Source organism: Anabas testudineus, chromosome 23, assembly GCF_900324465.2.
Source record: "Anabas testudineus chromosome 23, fAnaTes1.2, whole genome shotgun sequence".
Taxonomy (NCBI): Eukaryota; Metazoa; Chordata; class Actinopteri; order Anabantiformes; family Anabantidae; genus Anabas; species Anabas testudineus.
The window spans coordinates 12,186,925-12,210,257 of NC_046631.1; the positions used below are offsets into that span (position 1 = coordinate 12,186,925).

Consider the following 23,333-nt stretch of genomic DNA (forward strand, 5'->3'; position numbering starts at 1 on the left):
AATTAATCCATCGCCTCTTGGCATTGGAATATAACGACCAGCACTAAATCCGCTGCAGGATAACAGATTTGTTTTTAAAACGGAGACTTCTCTGCTTTAATAGCGCGCACAAAGCGCCGGGGCCGGATTCATTATCAGCTGATTGATATGTTTTATTATTATTTCACATTTCTTTTGATTGGTTTTAAAGAAAAACACCTTTTAGGTTTCACAGTGGGTTTTTTTTTGGAGAGTTGTAGCTTTGAGTGACAGTCCATCTCCGGGATCATGTTTAATCCCTGCCTCTCTCGAGCCTGTTCAGAACTCATTTCTCCACCGCGAGATGGGGGACTCAGATGGTTGCCAGGGCAACGGCGATAGTGCTAAGCCATTTCCATTTTCTGCGAATGAAGGGTTGGGGGGGGGGGGGGGGGTGCATTTGCAACAGAGGTCGTCACAAAGTCATTCACAAACACAGCGGAGGAACGGATTACTCGTTACTTTACGCACATGGTTCACATTCATTCAGTGCACTCATCATGGGCCCTGTGCGTTACTCGTTACTTTAGTGGTGCAGGAAGTTATTTAGTTCACACTGTGAAAACAGCTGCATTCAAAAAGTTGCTGTAAACTAACTTCAACTGTAAAGTTACTTCAAGTATCACCATTAAAATTAGGCCAAATAATGCAGGATGCGTAACTAAGCAGTACTTTACTTTGAAAAGCCACTCATCATAACAACTGTATATACCAGTTCTCTAATAGATGCTGCATTTTATTTTTGTTTTATTGATTTAAATTAACTATGCACCTTTGTCTAACTTCATGCTACTCTATACTCTAAGTATAGAGTAGCATGAAGTAATGCTCAGACATGTCATATTTGTACTTATTCTTGCAGCATTATTGTTTTTTAATTGAACAATGTCAATGTGAAAACTAAAGTTTATTTACAGTAAAACCTTCTTGTAAACTGTCTGCATACTACACCGCTTTAGAATCAGTTGTAATTCTGTTACAGTCACAATAAATAATTGTAATTTGGAAATTGGTATAATTTCCAGATTTAGTTTGAATTCAGTGTTTTGCTCCAAAATCTAACAACAAAAAGAAAAATTATATAATATTATTATTATTATTATTATTAATAATAATATTATTATTAGCAGCATCTGCTAATCTAGCCATCTGAACTTAATTTTTTTAAAGTTAAGTTTTCAACAGTCGTCAGATGTGTTTGGTAAAACATGAGGGAAATTTGTACGAAGTGATGCAGAATGAATCTGGACTTGTTGCCATTTGAAACACTGGTTCCTTGGCTTCAGTATTTCACTCAGTGTAAATGTCACATAGCTGTAATGAAGAGCTGGAACAAGCGGATGCAGCGCGTGTGATGCTCTCAGTAGGACTTTAAAGATATGAAAGTTAATCAGGAGGAAACAAAAAAGAGGAAAAGTGCACGTTAGAAGGATTTAAGCTTGGTAAAACTGAGTCGTTACATTTTTGCCCCTGCACCTTATTTCCTGTCTGAGCCTTCAGAGGAACAGGCGACGGCATCATCAGCATCCAGTGACAACGTCCATGAGAAGATGAACTGGCCTTTCTGATCAAAGAGCCTCTTTATAAAGCTCTGGGCTGGCCTTCCTAGGCGGGTGTGTCACCTTTATTCAGAGGACACACACAATCTTCTTCTTCATCCCCTTACAGTGAAAAACGCCTTCGCTTTCAATCAGAGTGCACAAACCTGCCATCTTCTTCCTCTTCTTTTATTTTTTTTTTTTTGGCATTTTAAATCAACCTGCATCTGGAATCCTGCACACTTCTCCCCAGGGTGCTGCTTACATATAACCAGGTTTACAGTGTCAGCGTGCCGGCAGGGTGTTAATGCACTGCTTGTTAGTTTTAATTAAGTAGCCTATAGCGTAGTGATCAGCGAGATCAAGGGCTGTTATTTAAATAAGAAGCACACCAGGTCTTCAGGAAACTGCAGGCGAGAGCGTTGGCTCCAGTTCTGCTCCTTTTCTCCCCTCACTTGGTCTCATTAATTCCAAACGTCTTTGCCTTTCGGTTGACATGACACCACACCTGTCAGAACATAGCCCACTCTTCAGTCAGTCCTGGCATCAGTGGACTCGTAATTTTATTTCCTCAACCGACCAACTTTGCTTCTCAGCGGAGAGCCACGGGCATCTGCAGAGCTTATTTGGTCTGTGTCTACACGATAAAGAGGAAAGTTTGGTGAAGGACAACAATCTGGTAGAGGAGACCGATCAGGAGGAGTAATGATAATAAGGCTAATAAGGTATCTCTCTCCAGCACATTGTTGAAGAGTTTGCATGTTGCCTATGAGGCTGCTTAAATTAAGCCACATCCAGCAGGTTATTTTTAATATATATATACTGAATATGCAAACATATTTGACAATGAATGGTGTAATTGCAAATGATGCTTTAGGCCTGTCTTTAAAAAAAAAAAAAAAAAAGCTTTCAGAATATTCAAACTGCCCTCCTTTCACATCACATCCCTAACAGCCTTTGAAAAGCTGATGTTTGAATAGAATTGATAAAGGAGGGAGAAGATCTGCAGGCAGAGGAGATAGAAGAGTTGCTTTCAGGCCAAATACAGTCTGACGCAGTCAACACATCTGATGAAAGGTCGGGAGATTGTTTGAGGAGTAGGCAGAATAAAACTATAAGTTGGAGAAAATTAACTTTGAACTACTTTTAGAGGAACGTTTATACTAAACAGCCAAGTTCCAGAGCTCTGTCATTTAAGACCAATTATTAATTGAATTTTTATGTTGTGCCATCCAACATCTCCCTTCCTAAAACATCTTTTGAAAAGCAGGTAGACCAGGACCACACCCTCCACAGTCAGAGCAACATCCTCTAAACTGAAAACTCCCCTAGTTGAGTTTAGACCCATTGGAAGCAAGTTGAAAATTAGTGGAGTTGCCCTTTAGTGGAACGCTGTTGGGAAATATAGGGTCACCTTGACTTGAGAATTTCTCATGCTCAACATGGTTTCAAATGGTTTCTTTCTTTAAACAGGTGCCCTGTGGAATTGTTGGCCGCTAGTTTTTGTGTTACGCATGCTAATGAAGATTCATGCAAACAAAGTCGTGCACATTCTCGCCTTCGGTTTCACACTGTTCTGCAGGCAGAAGCTTTTCAACGAAAGCAGGGAAGACGACTTTCAGCACGTTTGTTACACCTCAGGTGAAGATGCATCTTAATTTAGTTCTAATTTAATCATTTCTGGCACATGCAGTAGCAGATTCAAGGCGATTCGAGCTCACATTAAGAGTCAACACATGCTATAAACCTCTATTAGTTTATTCCTCAGGTTTACAGTTGAAGTGCAAACCCCTCACAGTATTACCGACGATCAAATACACTTAGAAAACCACTCCTGAGCCAACTGAAACACATTAAGACATTATACAAAGCAGCCACTGTGATTACAGATAACATGATAAATAACTCTACTAGCAATTATTTAAATATCAATTAGAACCTTCAAATATTTCCCTTCAAACTCTGTGACTCTGCTCAGACGTTCAGGATAAACTAAGACAGACACTCAGGTCCCTCTGGATGTACTTAGTCTAATGGTTTGACTTTTCATTAGAACCTGTGCAGGGTCAGGATCAACCAAAGCAGGTCGGCGCTCATTAGACACTTTCATCTTATCTGCTTCTCTTCCTTCAAAAACATATCCATCACAAACTATTATCCACGATGAAAACAGATAATGTTGTTGTTAGATCTCCGCGACCTCGAAGTATTTCTTCCAACGAAAACAACAGGTGGAAGATGAAAAATGTGAGGTCTGATAGAGAAGCTGTTTTTGTTACCGAAATGTCCAAGAAGGACTCGATTGAAGTGTTGTCTTTTAACCTCATCAGCGGGGCACTGTGGCTTTCCTGATTACAACCGGGATTACTTCTTTTAATTCGTTTTTTATGAAAGCAGAGAGGCACATTTAGCTCCCACCTAACGGTCAGTGAACTGCTGCTGTAACCGTAACATGTACATCAGCACACAAATGTACAGGCTTAACAGATTTGGCCTGTTTCCTCGCAACAGCTAATAAACGTAAGATGAGAGGAAAATACTCAACTACAATCAGTGCTGGAGTCATGTGGAAAGCATTCCTTATCGATTCTCCAACACACAGCAGCAAACTGCTACCGTCTGTCCGCTTGGGCCAGTGTCATGTTTTGAGGAAACAGGACGAGATCTCATAAAAAAAAAATAAATAAAAGGCTGCAATTATCCTTTGATTGGTCTTATCATACACCCATCTTATCATAGAGCCATGTTCTGGCCCCATCATTAAGTCTGATCAGAGTTTGGGGATATTGCAGCCAAATGTATGAAAGGTTATGAGAGTGCAGTGATGTCATACGCTGCTGGGTTTAGTGAATGAAGGATTGGGCAATTTAGATTTATCAAAACAGCCCGAGCAACAATAAGGGAACAATTTCTGCCTCAGGTCGGCTGTTTTTGTATTCTGAGATGTCAACACACCACAGAAAAGTAGAGGGAGATGGATGAAGAAGGAGAAAGACTGAATAACTAGAAGCCCCAGAGGCGTCTGCCACTCATCTGCCACTCAGCCGATGCAGATCCAGTTTGATTTTTAACTCCTTCAAACTTGATTGTATTATATGAGGCGTGATAAAAATAAGTCACTGTTTCAGCCGAGAGCAACTAAATGTCAGTCAGAAGCCGGAGCCGAAGACTCGCTAAAAGGGTTTCTGTGCCTCTGGCACAGACAAGCAGATACGGAGCAGATTATGCTTTATTAGCTGTTCATGGAGACTTAATTGTGAGATCAAAGTTAACGGAGTTCTATTGGTGCGAGGCAGAGCAGATTTTATTAGGCTGAGAAATATCAGTGCAATAATAGAGTCATCTGCACAAACCAGGTTCAGAACTCAGGCTATCTTCATCATATTATTGAACAAACTGGAACAAGACACATGAATAGAATAATATATTAAAAACTACAAAAACACACTGTGTCTAATTGGAAATCAAACACAGTTAAAACATGCTGGGTGAAAGAGGAATGGACGATAGGAAAAACAAAGATGTGGCCCGACAATTACTCATAGATGAGCAGGTGACGGTTCTGAGAAATGAGAGCTGTCAGTAAATCAAAAGGCGTCATTACCAAAATTCTGGTAACGATACAGGAAAAGGAAAAAATATGTTCATTGACACCATCTATACTGAGAGCATGTTAGTGTGCAGCACGTTTCACGTCATGTGGCTAAAAGAACCGGTAGCAGAGAATTTGTAGCTGCAATAAGAAGTCTCCAACTCCAACTACGGCAGTTTGTAGCAGCATTAGCTTAAAATTGATAACAGATGTGGAAGCAAAGCACAGAGGTGATTCTGATGCTGACAGAAAACTGTCACTGGCACAGGTGGGTGGTCACAATGAACCTGACTGAGTCTATCAGTCTTCTAATAACACACACTGTGGATCAGCGTAGTCTTACCTTGGACCACCGTTCCTTTTCTTTACATCCTTCTCTTCAGCCGCTACAGAAAGTGGGTTCTTGAATTACACAAAGGATTTAATTCTTCCTGGAAGAGAACACACTCAGTTCAGTTCACATCATACAGAAGTAAGTTAGGTAACTTCTTTATTTGTGATGTTACATGTGCCATTGTTTAAACTATGATCCAGGTAACAGTGTGTCTGGCAGCTCACGTTCTAATATGAGCCCTTCACAGGAGGTTTGGCAGACTGCCACTGATGCTGTGGCGCTGACCCCGTGTGACCCCAGCTGTAACTGGCCGGTCTCAGATGGCCGACTCATTTTTTACGCCTTATCTGAGCGTCGACGTCCGTTTTCGCTGCCTCAAACATCACGCACATACATATCGGTTTACGCAAAACCCTACAGAACACTCAGCTCAGTGCGTCTGACAGCTTTCTGACCCACGCTGCCACTTCTCTTCATCATCGCCCGAGAGGAGTGAATGTGGGCGAGCGGGTTGCCTGTTAAGAAGCTGAACCGGTGACCCCTTGACCTCATAAAGCTGCAGGTTAACACAAGGGCTCCCGAGGCTGCTTCTGCTATTGAGTGGCATCAATAGAGTGTTGTTTTGAGGCGTAAAGAGAGGAAGTCTGACACCTACTTACCTCTGATTCACCAAGTCAGGAAGCTCCTTGTAGTCACTCTCTCTTCCTTACTTTCTGTTCCTGAGCTGCAGTCAAACGTCCTACAGACCGGTGCCAGCAGGAGATACAATGAAGATTAAACCATTAACATGCATGTATTTCTCTATTTGTCTGTTCAACCAGGATCAGACAACATTAACAGATTCAGCTGCGATCTAGTTAAGCAGATTTTAATATTGTGGTTTTGAACTTTGTTGTTTAATTACAGAACCTACCTTTAATAAACGAGCTTGTTAGGCTACGTCAGGTGTTTAATAGCTTCAGCTTCATCACTTATAAAACTGTGGCTTGTTAATGTGACCAGCTTCTTTAATGAAATTGTGGTGAGCTCAGGAAATATCACCTCAACAGGGGGCAACAACGGCTATAAAAGCCCAGTATCAGCTCCTTATATCTCCCCAACCTTAGTCCCACACCTGCATTACCCTCGTGTTTGACTTCATTCTATACATCAGACGCTGCAGCAGGTGATTCTGCTGTATACGTGCAACAAGTGTGTAACAATGAGGCTAAATGAAGCGGCCACATGGTGAATCAAAGGGCACAAGACCAAGGGTGTAGACTGAGGGAATAATGGTGTTGTGTCACTCAGCGGTTTGCAGAAAAAGATGAAATGGGCTTTTAGAAGTTGAGGAAACTGAGGGAATCAAACACTTCCTGGCTTTAAAGTGGAAACAGCAGAGACTTCCTCCCTCATATGCAGGTAGAGGAGGCACCATCAGGGAGGAACAAAGACGCGGAGTCTAAACACGAGGCTTTGCGTCGTCACCACCTCTGCCCTGGAGGACACAGAGAGAGCTTGTGTGTGTGTGTGAGCTTGTCGGCCTCTCTTGGGGTGGTAACACACACCACAACAGTAGGTGGGGAGGGTGGGAGAGAGTGAGAGGCTCAGCGGTGATTTCTGTGGAGCTCATTCCATGACCGGTCACAGGGTTAAGTGCCGCACTCATACACACACATGCAGACGTGCACACATATGAACACTGGAGCCATTGAGTCCAATGTACAGAGTAGACGCCACAGGAGGGGGGCTACACACACACACACACACACACACACTCACTCTCATGGTAAACTGGAGCTGAATGGAAAGTGTGACCACACAGGCTGCAGCAGCACTATGACCAATATCCTATAGTTTTATGTAATCCTGAGCTATTGTCCACACTGTGAGAGGAGGGAGAGGTAGACCTGGTTAAAGGGTTAGTTCACCTAAATAATGAACAAACACAGTGCTCTCTAGATATGTAGAAAGTACAGATACTTCAACCTGAGCTAATAAAACAAAAACAGTGTGTGTGACTAGATACCACTAAGATGAAGCATTATATGGTAAGTCAGTGAGTGAGTCAGATATTACAGACTGGCCAGCACCCTGCAATCAAAACGTGCTCCACCACAGCTAATGAGTTCAATAAAACATTTCCTTTTTACAATATAGACACTAAATGAGTGTCCACTAACACTATTTTCTTCTTTAAATGAAATATTAAACTAAAGGTTCACATATTTTTGCAATCTAAAAAAATACGATTGGATCATCTAATGTGTCACACTCTCATTTATTTTTCTTATCTATCATTCGGACTCTGATTACGTCTTATTTTGGATTTTCAAGCATCAGTGCACCGAGCACCATCTAACGCCCCTATCAGCAGAATGACACGGTTCTTCTTCACTTTCCAAAACTGTTAAATGATAAGTTATGTTATTGTTGACAAATCACATAAAGAGACTAAAACCAACCATGACTTGTGTCTACCAACCATACAGGAACTACTGTCCAGGGACTGTGAAAGTGACGGCCGTTATTGGTCTGTGGAGCTGTTTATAGATAAACTACGCGGCCCATATTTTTTGTTATGAAGAAACATGGCACTCAGTGTAACGGTGTGACTCGCCAATGTGTTAATAATCGTTTTCAGACAACAGTGGAGCTCTACGGCACGGATGAACGAGCCGGATTCACAGACCTTACAGTTAGTAGATACAATTCGTTGTAGGTTTTTGTCTTTGTGTGACAATAACATAAATAAAGAAACTGTGCTTTGATTATAAATACACCTGTTTTATGATGTTACAATGCTATGGTCAACATTAAGGTTAGGGGACCATCATGGTCATGCTTTCATTACATTCACTGACTGTCGGTTAGAAACAGGAAACCAACAGCGGTCGGCACAGCTTGGTTTTTCTCTGGTTGAGGAAAAGCAAAACAAAAAAATCATCTTGAATTTTACCAGTTAAATCATCTTCCAGCTGCCAGTGGAGAGCCAGTGTGGCGATGCTGCGTTCCTCCTACATCACATGATGATGCCTTTTATAGCCTGTTTGCTGGTCTAACAGCTGGTTATTTGGTGTATGGATGAGGTGGTTGCTGCTGTACTGTTACAGACTTTGTGGGATTGTGGATGTGGTTCCACACAGCTCCACTGGAAGCTAGTGTGGTACTGTAGCTTGGCTGGGCTGCAGAGCATCTGTCTTTGTGTCTTTGTGTCTGGGGTAAACCCCTGCTGCTGCTGAGCTTTTGTCTCTTCCTGATCGGCTCTAATGCTGCAGCACTAATTGTTTAACACAGAAACACGTCTTTTCTCCGTTTAATGTTTTTGTTTTTATTGTCGTCGATGCATTTATTACAAAACCTTTGTGGATTTTGAACACACGCCTCCCTCAACCCTTCCCCTCCATCCATCCCTCCCCTCCTCTCCTCCTCATCTTCCTCCTTTTGCTCTCTCTCTCTCTGCCTCTCTTCCCCTCACTCCAAAATGCCCGCCCTGAAAAAGAGAGGGGGTAAAAAAAAAAAAGTGAACATCAGCAGAAAAACGGATGTCTGGCAAGTTGCATCATTTTCAGAAACAAACAGTGTGAAACCGTGTTAGCCAGCCTATTAGCATATATACATAAAGACCGTGTGTGCGTGCCCGTCTCCAAAATAAAAGGAAAACACAAAAAGGCAAACGTTACTCTCCGCTACCCGTGACGGAGGTTTCTCAAAGAGATAGTGCTCTGGGTAAACATGTGATCACCACAGATCCAATCAGCTTAAACAAAGGGGATAAGCAATGGAGCTGAGTGAATTTTATCATGTGTGTGTGCACTGTAATGTAGGTGTGCATCTGTCCTATAATGTGCTGTGTTGTTCATAGTAAAGGTGCAGAAGAAAAGGGAGAAAGAGGGAGCCAGGCACCACTGTTATCATTTGCATCATAATGGTAAACTGATATGAATAGTGCTGCGTCGATGCTAAGCTCTTAACGTGCATGGAAATTGCTTACCTTCAAGAAATGTGTCGGCACATTTGTGTTTATGTGTAGGTATTGTTTTGTGGTTTCATCATATTTTTTCCTCACAATACAGGAAAAAGAAAAAAGTCTCGCAGAGGTATCGTAGGAGTGATTTAGGAGACCGCTGGTGAAGATGAAGCCGCCTCCTGAAATAGGTAACACAAATAGAAAGAGCCAGAAATTTGAGTGAATCAATTTGTTCGTTCCAACTTTGAAATAAACTTTCAGCTCAGGAGAGAAAGAAAAGCACAGAGACAGAGAGAGATGAGCAGTGCCCAGATATGGTAAAGTGACAGCTTCCTCTGGTTGTTCAAGGTTGAGATTTAGCAAAAAGGACTCAGAGACTCATGATGTCTTCAGACAGGTCAAAACCTTTCATCAAACCTTTAACAACTGATAAAAAAAAAACATATAACTCTTCAGAGAGAGCTCCTGGAACAAAACCATGTGGATAAAAAGTAGGTAGCAGGAACGTTGGACACTAAGTTTAGATGCTAACATCTTTTCTTTGTTGCATTAAACTGAACAAAGTGATGTCAATATAAACATCGTTCAGCTGTGATGCTTGAAACAAGTGTCTAGTTTACTGTCTGGCACATGCACAGTTGTTGCAATGGCTCTGCATACAGTCTGCATGGACACCAACAGTCCACAAAGCTTGGGAGGTGACAGAATTTACATCACAGATTAGTGGACACGTGGACGCGGAAAATGTTTATTGACCTTTAGTTTTGCAGGAATATGATCATAGATTTATTTATTGGTTGAGCTGATTAAGGTGTTGCATGAAAAGTCGGCAGGAAATGGACGTGAATATTTGTACAAAAGCACCGAATCCTGTAACTGCGTTTGGAAAAGTATGAAGAATATAAAGTTTATTATCTAATATTATCATTCCAAAGGCATAAAAATATTAGAGGACACATCCAAAGACACAGAGTGTTTAACAACTGGATCCCCACCCCATCTTTCTTCCCTGCAGTACCCACCTCAGCCTCCTCCCTCCATCATCTCCCCAGGAGGCTACAGAGGCCCTGTACATCCCTGATAAGACCTTCTCAGAGGGAGAAAGGAGGAGGGAGGGTAGGATGGGTGTTGGTTGAGGAGGGTGCGGGTGCTGATGGGGGTGGGGGCTTCAGGGTCACTACAATGGCACGCTCCTGATAGTGCTATCAGCTTATGCTAATCACCAGCTAAGTGTTTCAGGACGAGAGGGAACGGCGAGGCGCCATCCTAAAACACGCGCCTCCTACTTAACCTGCGCCGTATCGCGATGAGCCCATTCAAACACTTCACTTAAAGAGTGACGGCGGTGACGAGACAGCCTGAGAGGGAGAGAGAGAGAGAGAGAACATCCAAATTGATTAATCATGCCACAAATTGATGTTAAGCGCCATTGTAGATATGGGCCCTCTTATTTTTTAATTTTTTTTTGTGACCAACTTGGCTTTTTGAGGGTATTGTTCTGCCAATAATGGCGAGAACAGGAGGGGTGTCGGAGCCGCTTTGGATGTCTGACTGGATGGCATGAATGCAGAGCAGGCCTGTAATTTAATGTAAGGTGCCATTGTTAACGAGGCTTACTGTACATGACAGGTGAAAGATAAAGACGTGTGGAGGCCAACCTCTACTCAACCTATATTTCAAGATGAAAACCGCGGCTGATAAACACACCTCAGGAACAGAAGATTTAGATAAAAGTCCCAGTGAACGTAGGATGGAAGACTTCAGTGTCTAAGTGAAGCATTCACCTGCCGCCCTGAGAGAAGGATGAGACCTTTTGCTCGATCGCTCAGTGCATTCATCTTGAATCTCTCAGTCAAACCTCCTCTAGCTCTCCACACTCTTTGTGCCTTTTTCTAACTCTGATTTATGTTCATTTCATCCTCCCACTCTCTGCCTGTAGTAGAACTTCGAACTAAAGAGACACAGTGAGATCAGGGATACTTCAAACAAAACAACAAGCCACATCTTACATCTATATACGGCCCTGTCTGTAATATAGTACCAACTATAGGCCGCAGAGGAAGAAAATCACAGTTTTGAATTGGTGACACTTGATATTTAACTGGGGGAAAAGCCAAGACCTCGATTTGCATCATCACATGTTAATTTCTAATGTATATTTATATATTTCTATTTGGCAGTAGCTGTTTTTATCACTATAGTTCCCTGCAGTGATGCTGTATTTATCATACTAGCTTTTCTCTCCTCTGGATCTTGTCGCTGGTCAGTAGGAGGACGAATAAATTAAATCGAAGTTGTAAAAGTCACTGCAACAAAAACAGGATTTGAAAAGTGAGGTGGACCTTACTCCCTTGCCGTCCTCTGACAACCAGCTTCCCAGTAAACTCTGAAAATGAATTTTGGTGTGGCGCCATATCTTTTCCTCCTCCTCCCATACATCTGTGTTTTCTCCTCCTTCCCTCAGTCTCTACTCCTGTTTAGATAGTGGAGCTTTGGGAAACCCGGGGGACAGGAGGTGAGGTCCACAGATAGAGGACCCCATTGTGGTCCAACGGGAAATGCATTGTGGCTGGATTTGTCCAGTTTTATGTAAAAGCAATACTCTTTTCACCTGAACTAATACAAGCTGTGGCGTAAGCCCCTTACTGCCATGTGCTGCATTTTTCCCCTAATCTCTCTGGATTCAGCAGCGTCCCCACATACCTCAGGGCACTCACTGATAAAGCCTTAACTCTATACTACTCCCTCTCTCCCTCTCTCTCTCTCTCAACTCACCCAGTGTCGTCTGCAGTCTCTCGCCCGTTGGCTTTTTCCCCTTCCTCCTGCCCCCTTCCTCCTCTTTTCTCTTTCCCAGGACACCGATGAAGCAGCCTAGCAAAAAATTAAAGTGATCAAGAGATTTAGAGGAACGAGGAGAAAATCACTTTGTGAATTCCATCTAGGAGAAGAGATGAGAAATGTTGAGGGAAGAGAAGAGAAATGAGGAGAGTGAGAGAGCGGTGGAGAATAGAGGGGATGTGGGATTTCTGAACTCAGAGTAAATCAACTTCAGCATCATCTGCTCTTATGGGGTTCTGCACACTGTGTTCAGCTGTGGGTCAAACATATAGAAAAATTCCTTAAACCTGATTCCATCAGTCGCATAACTGACAGTTTTCTGCTTTTCTTGAGTGCGTTACACTTTAAATTAAAGATATAATATCATCAAGTCACAATACCTGACATAATAAAAATATGTGACTCTGTGTAATTAACAAGTCTAAAATGGATCATTTGGTTCATCTCCTTCCACACTGCACCTCTGCATTCAGACATAAATGGGACAAAAATAGGGACTGGATCTCACTGCATCATTTTTATGAATTTAATTTTTAGTGCCAAACCTGCAGCACATCCCTCACACACTTATCATCCACTTTGTTTGCAGAACACAAACTTTCCCCGTACAAAGGAACAGCCTACAGCCGTGCTGATCGCTGAAGTCTAAACTGAACGTAAACAGACGAGAAGGAGGAAAAATCACGATACATAAATTATGCAAAAGTTACGGATACAAAGCTTTTTCTCATTCGTTTCAAAAATAGCTTCCAAATCTTTTTTTTTTTTTTTTTATGGGAATATAACACATTTCAAACGATGGTAGCATTTTTTCCCCATTTCCAACCACACACTGGACACATTTCAACCTTCCTCTGCCAAAGCATCAAACCTGTTTCACGAGACGAGCCAGTAAATAAAGCCACGTAGCACTAATATTATTATTTATCAACTGTGCAAAAAACATCTTCTGTACGGTGCACAAACCTGCCTCCACTCCCTGTGACCCGTCTTCCTCCCTGCATTTCTACATCTGACTAAAATCAGCTAATCAAAGGAAAAAAGCTCAAGAACTGGAGCTGTAAAAATAAAAAGGACACGCAGCCTTTTTTTTTATTACATGCCTAATCTTGCGTTTAAGCTGCACTAATGTATTTGAGTTGTGTTTTGCCGTTCTCTCCATAGATCCCTTCAGATTTTGAAGTTCTGCTGAGGTGTTGCCATCACAACATGTTTAGCTATGCACAGGTAGGAAGGCACCCTTCTCCCATCAGCCATGATCTGTCAAAGCAATTTGAGTTCTTGCAGGAGCTTCTCTAGGTCCTCCTCTTAAGCAACTAAAAGCACATAGCGCTGACAGAATCTTTATTCAAATGAAGATCCTGTCAAGAGAGATTAACTGTTCACGAGCCCACACAGGGACATCCATGCCAAAAACTACAGATATAATAACACTGACTGATGCTTTAATATCACTCTATGTCCTCAGAGGTCTTCCTCCTTTTCCTGCTCTTGAACACGACTTATAAAATTTATACTTTCTCTTATTTTCTATATCTCCCTGATCTACCTGGTCGTCCTGGTGTTTCATGTTTCTCGAACTGGAACTGTGTTGGTGGGTAGGTTGAGCAGTTTGCTGCTGAAAGGACACACGGCTGAGTTTTTCCTCTCTGGCGCTAAACATGACGATGTAACATCGTCCTTCTCCTTCACCTTGTCCTTGCTTTGGTCCCTTCCCTTCCTCCTCGCTCCTGCTCTGTTTTATCTCGTCCTTGCGCTCGTCCTCTCCCCTCATCCTCCTTCTTTTAGTAGAGACTAAAGTGTCCTCTGAAGCTATTTTTGTTCTGTTTCTTCTTTTGCAGTTTCAGGTTGAACTGGAGGTGTTAGACTGTAGTTAAAGCTGGAGATGAAGTGATTACACCACAGTTTGTTTTATAGTGATGCTACTGAAATGACCAATTCATGTTATGTAAAGACACCCGTCTCGTATCACTTCATCCTCCTGCAGCCTTCACTTGAAGCACTAACTTGTCACCGTCTGCCAGGTTGAAATTTGGATTAGCAAAGTATTTACATGATATTTCAGGGTAAATTTGTGCAGAGGTAATATGAGATTATGTGATGTTTAATCCAGAGTTTTTCACTTGTTCTGGACTCAACCTAATACTGAACACTTTACAGTAGACTGGTGCTTCTCTTGTAGAAGGTGCAAGAAGTCATGTAGTTGTTTTAGTCTTGATGAAAATCATCTAATTTTCATTCTGTATTTTTAATATGTGCGTCTATTAATACGGTTCATTTTAAATTATTATTATTTACCATTTAAATGCTGCCTTTTCTTTGTATCCTCTAATTCTCAATGAGCTAAAGCTGCATATTATGATGATCTAACCTTTTAGTGAGTGAGCATCACATTTAGCTTCCCTGGAGTCACACTGTCATTTAAAAGATGTCTTTTCTCAATGCTCTTACACTAAAATAATATTAAAACAACATAAAGTCACTGTTTCTTGTGGGTGGGAAGCTACCGCTGTGGGTGGGCGGTGTGTGTGTGTGTGTGTGTAGGTTGGAAGCCGAGCATCCACATATCACTGCTCTCCATCAGAAAATTTCTATCAGCAGATAAAACAAGGAGGAACAACACCTCAGACAAGATACGCCTACACTAATCTCCAACACTTATCAACATTTCCCTGCTAATATCGCCTCCTCTGGTTTTCCCTCCGTCGGCCTCACACAGTCCCCACACACCTGACCCCTCCCTGAACACACACACACACACACACACACACACACACACACTTTGCCCAACTCCTCTCCCACCCCGCCATTGTGAGCGCCGGCCGCCCTGGCAATGTGCTGCTGTGTGATACTGAGAGAGGGCAATTCAGCTGCTCATAAAGACCAGGCTATAATCTCCTCCCAACGACAGGTCCACCTACCCCACCCACGCACTCACTCGCACACACCTCCACGAACACATCACCTCCTCGCCGTGTCCTCGCCATGCTGCACCTACACACATACACAGCGACGACTCAAAGCTGCACCCGGAATGACACGCACCATTATAAATAGTCTAATCTATATGGTAATAGTGTTGTATTCTACAAGCAGAGAATAGGGATAAGATAACATTGTGACTTCAGGGTTTGTACTGCCTTCTATGGTAATTGTTATCAAAGGTTATTTGGGATGACATCGGCGGCTCCTTGTGATTGGCTAGGCCCTGTTATTTACGATATGAATTATGATAACCATGATGTCTCTCTGCTTCTTTCCCTCTCTGCTGCCTCGCCGGCCGCCAGATACAATAAATTGCTATCGTTAATCATGGCGCTTTGTTCTGCCATGATTACCCCTCCACCGCAATAAGAGTTTTATTTAAGGAAGAATATGGATTTGTCATCCTTCTGGCGGCAAAATGAAACTGACAATATTTTATGTCCTGACATTTAATTTGTAAAAAGCGGACGCAGGCTGCATTTGCATTTTATAACACTCTCTCCTCTCTCTCGCTGATCTCTCTCTCTTCCCTCCTACCTCGATGTCTTCCTCTCCTTTTATACATAGAGTGGAGGTGACATTTGTGGATCAGGTTGGGGCTGGAACAAGAGCAGAGGAAAGGAAAAGGCGAGGCGATGAATGCTTTTGAATGTTGGCCAGAGTTGATGCGTTTTATTTGCATGCTGGTATTTTGCTCCAGCGCCTTCACCAAGCCAACAACATCAACTAAAAATAGTTGAGGTGGGAAATCAGTGTTGCAGATTTACATAACACCATAGTGCAAAAGGTTTCTCTTATCTCAACTGTATCAATAAATTTTTCTAGATGATAGACGATACAGCAGAAGGTGGTTATTCAAGTGTAAACTAATAAGAAAAATCATGTTCATCTTGTTCACACACACCTGACACCACCTTCCTGTAAGCCATGACGCCTACACAGTGATGTTTTACTCACAGCTGCATTATAATCATGAGATTATCATTTTTAAAATCCCGTCAGTAAGAATCAGTCCACTCTGCTCTAAGTAACACTTCCTCACCCAGTTCTGCCCGGTGCTTCAGGTACAGTGTAGTCATCATCGTCTCTGATTGGTTAGAAAGGTGAGCCTCTAATGAGTCTGGATGACAGTAGACTTTGCAACACTGCATTCATCTATGTGAACGCTATTAAACTCTCCTCTGCCTCCCATGCATTAAAATATCCTTTAGCTTCTTGTTGAAAAACTCCTTCAGATGACCCCACCTGAACTGAAAACCTTAATTCAGAATGATGTACTCCTTAAAGTGGAACCTTAAGAAGCAAGTTGACCTATAAATAAACATTTAGAGTGATTTATTGATTGATTATCACTCTAGTTTAAGTAACAGCACAAGCACACTCTTTTAGAAATATATCTATATCATATCTTTTGAATTCTACATTAACAGGTCATTTGAATGGACTCAGTTTTAATGAAGATGTTTTTAATACACTGATCCACTCTTGTTTACTGTTGCACTGCCAGTGGGATCCATATTCAAACAGCTCTTACAAATACAGTACACCAACAAACTCCCTCTCTCTCTCTCCTGCACACTGTGAAGGCTCTCCGGGAGATAACCGTAGTGAAGTTGAGCTATTTCCTTTTCTTGTTTGTGTGGTGCCAGGCGAGCCACCCTGCTGCCACCGAGGAATGTTGATAATGCTGCCTTTGGGCCCTAAAGCACACTCGCTCAAGCCCACATAAACAACGCCGCACAGACACTAACAGACGACGCCCATTATGCCACCATTGGCAAAAACTTAATGCACGTAAACATGACGGGGAATAAACTCCTTGAAAAGCAAAAAAAAAAAAAAAAAAGCCTCCAGAGGAGACGAGACTTTGAACGACTTTGACCCGGCGTTGCCTTCGCCGACTCGAGCACACACACTCAACAGCGTCCCCTTCCTTCTCTCCGTTCCACCTTCCTCTCACTTTCCTGACCTTCCAGTCCAGGGTGGATGGAAAGAGACAGCGAGCCCACTGGAACCTTGGGCTGAGTTATGCAGGAGTGAGCTTTGAATAATTGTCCCGCAATATGAGTGTCTCTGATTAATTGCCTGAGATAAGGTCTGCTTTCCTCCCCACTCCTCCCTTCTGTACCCCCCCTTCCCTTCATCGCTCCCCAGCTTCAGCTCCCAGGCCTGCCTGCCTGAGCTCCCATAATCAGCCCTGACTACTGAGAGAGAGGGAGAGAAACTATTTAACTGACCCTGTCATCTCGGAGCACGATGATGGCTGTCCTAATTACTCAACAATAACAAAGGCCCTCATTTAGCTCTGACGGCTGCCTGCAATCAGCAGTTCTATGAATAACTTAACAAATAGGAATGAGGAGGAAAAAACGTATTTACAGGCACATTAATTCAAGGCCAAAAGACAATACATGTCACCTCCGGCTAACTCGGGATTCAGGTGACAATCAGTAGGTGTGCGTGCAGGCTTACATGTGTGCAGAAAATCTTGCACATGCATGTGAGTTGGGATTTGACTAATTAAAAGTGTGATATCTGCTGTGTCTGTTCATGCTAACGTCATATTTTGTATCAATAATGTGAAGCAGTAAAATTATAAAATAGCATAACATAACACAAGTCTATACAAGTCACGAAGATTTAGAACAAAATCGTCTTTCACCTTCATAGATAGAGTGATATTTAAAATATTTAGCATCATCAGTCTAGTTGCTAGGTCACTCATGCTAATAATAATACTACTAAAGTTCATTTTGTTTACTAATTAAACTACATTTAGTTAATTTTCAGATGAATAAAAACAAAATATAACATAGAAATAAACACAAACTATTCCAGAGTGTATAATACATTTAGTATTAAAATAAAACTAACTGCACAACATGTATATCTACTTTACTCATATGTATATTTTGATACTAACATCTTTGTTCTTTTAATTAAATCACTTGAATGCACGACTTTTACTACAGATGAGTCTTTCTACACTGTAATTCTTCCACCCCTTCTTTTTTTCCTGTGCAGTTACACTTACAGATTGATGCAGGTATATTTATTTATGCATAAGTGTTACAGACACCTGTGATAGTAATTCTTTAAAATGGTTTTTACCCTACCAACCCTCGTCCTGACTCTTCCCACGTCCCCTTTGTATGATCTATTTGATGATACATATCTATCATATCAGAGCGGGGTGGCACCGACTAGACCAGATCAGATTTTTAATTAAAATATTAAATTTCAGCCTAACATAGCGGCCTGAGCTCACTCTGTGCATTTAATTGTGTGTCTGCAGGTTTCAGAAGCCGAGGAAGCCATCCGCTGCCCAAAGTATCAGCTTCTGTAACCACAGATAGCACCTGGGCTTTGTTGAAAAGACTATTTACATATCAAACACCCTCCTGCCTGTTTTTGCACCCCGCATGGAAGACAGACAGCAAAGAAGGACATTTCCTCTGGAAAAAATATATAAACTAAACAAGGGGGTGAAAAGAATCAGAATAGAGGTGGACAAACTGTGTGGAGCTCCGTTTACTGATAAACACACGGGGCCTTTATAGTGTTACAATAAAAATGGCAGACCTGGACACAGGCACATAAACAGGCCAGTGAAGACGAGTTGGATAAAGTTTGACTAGAATTTCAGAGGGTTTGGGGAGAAAAGATAGAGAGAAAGAGGACGGAGGAGGGTGGAGGAGGAGGGAAAGTGAAGCTGAGCGTACACTTGACACTTGGCTAATGGTAAATCCTCAGCTTTATACTGTAATTTACTGCAGGGCCTTGGGGCCAAACTGTCTTTGAAGTGCTCCGAAATGTCAAATCAATTATTAATTAAATGAAAAAAAAAGAGAATTCAATTTACGCATTTCATGATAATCGGTAACATGTCCTGATAGAAAAGAAAGCAAAGCTATTTGAGATGATTTGAGCGCGGGCTCCATTTTCTGTGCGATTCTTTTTTTTTATTCATCCTACTCAGATATGCTGATTGGAATATAAAGTTGTTGATGATTGCGTCTTTTCTTCGTCTTCTCCTTTCTTGTGTCATCCTGATCGCAGAGTAAGGGAAATCAATTTGGCGGTATAATACTCTTCATCAATTGGAACTGGTTGATAATGATGTTCTACACCTGTGAGTGTGTGTCTGAGCGTGTGCTTAGTGAGCAGTGTTAGGAATGCATGGAACAATACGCCTTCTTCATGATTCATTACGTCCTAATGTCGCAGCGTGAATGAAGACGGCGCAGGCCCTTTGAATTACACACTCCTCACGCTAATAGCTCTGAAAATAGGCCAAAGCTGCGAGCACGCAGCCGTCCAGGTAAAGCAGACAAGCCGTGAAGAGAGCAGCTTTTCTCAGTGACATGCTGCCGATGATAATATAGCCGGTGACATCTGCGTTAACACAGGGTGGCTCATAAGAACCTGATACTTTCTCCTTTCAACGGAAAGTACGAGTGCTAAACTTTTGTTTTATTAATAGACTTAAATAAAAAATCCAGGTCAGGTCCAGTTGTGTGTGTGTGTCTAATAAATGAACTTTGTTTTGTTTTGTGAAGCAAAAAATCTGATCTAGCGCCTGCAGAATGAGGCAGAATGAGGCAGAATGAGGCAGAATGAGGCAGAATGAGGCCTGCGGACACATTCACCGACTTCCTCCTTGTCTAATAAAGTTTCCGTTTGTTTTTCTGAAAGCAGCAAAGTCAGTGTGGTTATATTCATCATAGTAGAATGATCATTTTCCTGCAGTTCCACCTGAGGGCTCGAAGGTCAAGGTGGTTTTCACCTGTGGTCATGTTACCCTCACCAGTTACCAATGAACCTAACTTATTCTTAGCTTATTTTCAATATTATTTTTTTAGTCTCTGTCACAGTTTCTTCTGAGTGTGTTGCAGGTTTTGCACTTGGAAATTTAATGAAGTTGGTTCAGTGCAACTGCTGAAAATCTGCAAAAGCTATAAATATAACTAAAGTTTCAAGATCAGCTGAGACCTGTAACAACTAGGCCGTAAGTCTGGAGCCTGAGTTAAGACAAAGAGGTCCAAGAGGCTTAAAGTGAGATTAAAGTGGCCAAAAGGTTCCCTCTGAGATCTGAATCAATACCCAGCCAATAACTCATCATTGGCCACAGGATGTCGAGCACCCTGTGTGGCCGCTCCGTCTCAAAGACTCCGTCCAGTCAGCTGTAGACTGAGGGGGGTTGAACATGAAATTGGGAAGGAGGGAGGAAAAAGGGTAGACAGAGCCGCTGCCAAGCACCCACATCTCTTTCTCTCTTTGTGTACCGTGTGGAATAACATACCTTTTATTCCCTCCTCCCTGCTCTCTGTGAAGCGATCAGGGCCCCTGATAGTGATGGTGATTACAAAACCGCAGGAGAGCCTCCCCACCAAAACAACGTGTTTTGCAGCTCCTGTTTTTTCAGGTCCTGGCGCCACCCGGAGCACCGTAAACAATAAACATGGGCGAACACTGGGCGCTTTTTTTTACCTGATTCACTTCAGTGCTGTGTACACACATTATGACAGGTACAGTGTGTCATTGTGAGCAATTGCTGCTGCATTCAGAGGCAGAGCGTGCAGGGTTGAGTGACAAGTATAAGTCTGCACACTTCCTGTGAACTCTCAACACTAAACATGCACACGCAGGCTGTCTGCAAAGTTCAGCGTTTCCAGCTCTTATCTTCACCTGTCTTTTGTCTACAAAACCCAAAGTCTCGTAATAAAGACTTACAAGCATGCATGTGCTACCTTTTGTTGAATCGAGTGTTAAAAGAGCGTCCTCTCCATCAGTACGGCCTCCCTATCTTTCCATCTGCTACGTCCAGCTCGCAGCCCCAGCTTGCGTCCAAGCAGTTCTGTTAAACGGTGGACTCGTAGCAAATTGACTATTACTTCAAAGCGGCCTGTGATTATGTCCCTGAGTGATTAGGGGGGCTGTTAAGAGGGAGCCACTTGAGTATTGCCAGTGAACCCGTGAAGGAATGCCGGCTCGGTGCCGGCCGGCGAGGGGAAAACGCCGCCAGAGAGCTACAAATCCCAGAAAGGCAACTGCCATGCAATGCTGCACAGAAACCAGGGTGGAGAAGCAGGAACAAAGAGAGAGGCGGCTGGTACAGTGCAGAGACAAGAGTAAGGAGGAAGCTGTGCAAAGTTAAAAGTCAACAGAAGACATTATAGGGGTGAAAGAAAAGACTTAGATATAGAATTCAACTTCCAGAAATAATAACTTCACCTAGAAGCAAGTGAAATGAAATGGAAATGTTATGATGTGTAGACGCACACTCGTAACGCAGGGTGCACTCAGGGCGGCGAAATCATTAGCTAACCACATCAGGGGACAAGACCTCCAAACACTTTCATTACTTTCCAATTGTTACCAGATTTTCCAACTTTTCAGCACCAAACTGTTCTTGTTTGCCCTCGTTCTCCTTCATCTCCACATCAAACGGACAATAGAGACAAACAGAAAGCAAAAGAGGAGGTGGAGGGATGAAAGAGAGGGAGAGAGAGAGACTGTGGCAGTGGCGAGACCCGGGGAGCGAGGCCCTGAGCGCCAGTTTTAAATGGAAATAATAAGCTTCTATCTCAGGCAATTAGGTCTGCATTCGATACTTATCTCAGAGCAGAGGTCCACTGTGCCATCTAAAGAAAATGTTTGCGTTTGAAAAACTCCATCACATAAACAAGATAAGGAGGAGAACACGTATGCGTGCCGCCTATCGCATCCGACCTCAGCTTTGTTCTTGCAGGGATAAGTGACTCAGAAGCAGGTTTTCTGGACCGGTTACTGTTACACCACATGCTGCTAGTTTACAGCAGAATTACCCATCGGGCAGATATGATCCTAGTTATAGCTTAAATTTTAATGCTTTCAAAATAAAACACCTACAAAATTTGGTGAAAAGTACAAAATGTTAAATGTTTAAACTACAGCTACATTTAGTTTAACAGGTTTCATCAAATAAAACTGTATATTTCAGTATTTTGTTCACTTAATTACGTGTATATATGATAAATATGGTCACTTAAATCAACAAACCAATGCTAAAATATTAGATTTTGTGTTCTTGAACAATGTTTTTCTTTCTTTTTTAACCTGTTATTTATTTTACATCCCTTAGATTGTATCCTGTGACTGATTACCAGACTCCCAATCTGACCACTAATTTAAATGCTGTTAAAATGATGATTATACTATATTTAATCTAGACGTTTAACAATGTAAATCTCATGTTAATAATAATTTACTTTATTTCAAATTACAAAGTGCTGCACAAGAGGTTATTTAAACACCTTTTGATCTACAAATGACCAAATTAACACTTTATGGATTCTCATAAATGCACAGGTAATAAATCAGGAAAATAATTTGTGGAAGGAATTATGACGTAAACACTTTAACGACTATACAGCTGCACAACTACAAGGATTCTATTAATTGCTTAACAAGTCGCTGTCAATATGTGTGCAGACACAAATGCAGGAACGTAACTGTGTTTTCATTCCTGTCACTTTTTCTGTGTGCATCACATTGAAACTATCACTCAGGCACATCTCGTGCTTTGTTTTCACTCAGGTCATGGACTGTACCAGCATAGTGACACCGGTCACACCCTGTATCCTGAAATGCAGCATTTCAGACATTCTAAGCGTAAACTACAAAACCTGACAGTTGCATCTTCACACGCACACAGTGAAGCTGCAGGAACTTTGTGATTTGTCAGTATATTTATCAGTATCTCATCAAAACTCAGATTTTTAAATTGAGTAAGAGTAAAAAAAAAAAAAGAGAAGAATAGTTGATAATGAATATTATCATTATTATTAGTGCACAGCATGAAGAGTATTAGTAGTAGTAGTGTTGCTACGTTTACGTTTGTGCTGTTTTAAAATGTTTATTTTGAAGGTTTACACCCCGTCATGATAATTTTAGTTTAAACTTACAAATGTAAAGGCACCAACATTTAAGCATCACTAAATTTGACCTCAAAGTATTTATTCCAGTCAGTGTGATTTACTGTAAGCAGCAGGAAGCTGCTGCCACAGGTCGCTCTAGCGTCTCTGGGTGTGTGAGGGG

The 23,333-nt window shown here is 41.9% G+C and overlaps 1 long non-coding RNA gene across 1 annotated transcript; it reads right to left on the minus strand.

Annotated features, from left to right (window-relative positions):
- Window positions 1-1,884: 1,884 nt before the first annotated feature.
- Window positions 1,885-21,985, minus strand: LOC113164123. The gene is made up of 4 exons (XR_003298972.1): window positions 12,207-21,985; window positions 6,142-9,610; window positions 5,492-5,579; window positions 1,885-2,193 (listed from the first exon to the last, which is right to left on the minus strand). It is a non-coding gene; the product is annotated as an uncharacterized LOC113164123 (long non-coding RNA).
- Window positions 21,986-23,333: the final 1,348 nt, after the last annotated feature.